The sequence below is a fragment of the Penaeus monodon genome, chromosome 22, assembly GCF_015228065.2.
Source record: "Penaeus monodon isolate SGIC_2016 chromosome 22, NSTDA_Pmon_1, whole genome shotgun sequence".
NCBI classification, from domain to species: domain Eukaryota; kingdom Metazoa; phylum Arthropoda; class Malacostraca; order Decapoda; family Penaeidae; genus Penaeus; species Penaeus monodon.
In genome coordinates, this window is record NC_051407.1 from 5,192,694 (window position 1) to 5,192,941 (window position 248).

The following is a 248-nucleotide window of genomic DNA, read 5'->3' on the forward strand; positions in this document are numbered from 1 at the left end:
TTGAAACTAAATTGAAAAAATCAACTTCCTCAAACATGCTATATATTAATGATCACCTCATTATTTCTGAAGGCAGGGAGCATTACTGAAAGCTTCGAGTAACTAGGCTGAAATATTATGCAACATTTTCTACAGCAATTCGAAAATACCTCAATATCTGCACATTCCAAGATTACTTTTCGCCAAGTTTTAAACGATTTCATTTGCTCTTTCGTAGAAATGAAAATTGCTTTCGTCTGTATCAGAGT

General features: G+C 33.1%; 1 protein-coding gene across 1 annotated transcript in view; it reads left to right on the forward strand.

The window, feature by feature from the left end:
* The window catches only part of LOC119586843, a gene marked incomplete at its 3' end in the record, with an annotated part of 157,934 nt that overhangs the window by 1,138 nt on the left and 156,548 nt on the right, over positions 1 to 248 (forward strand).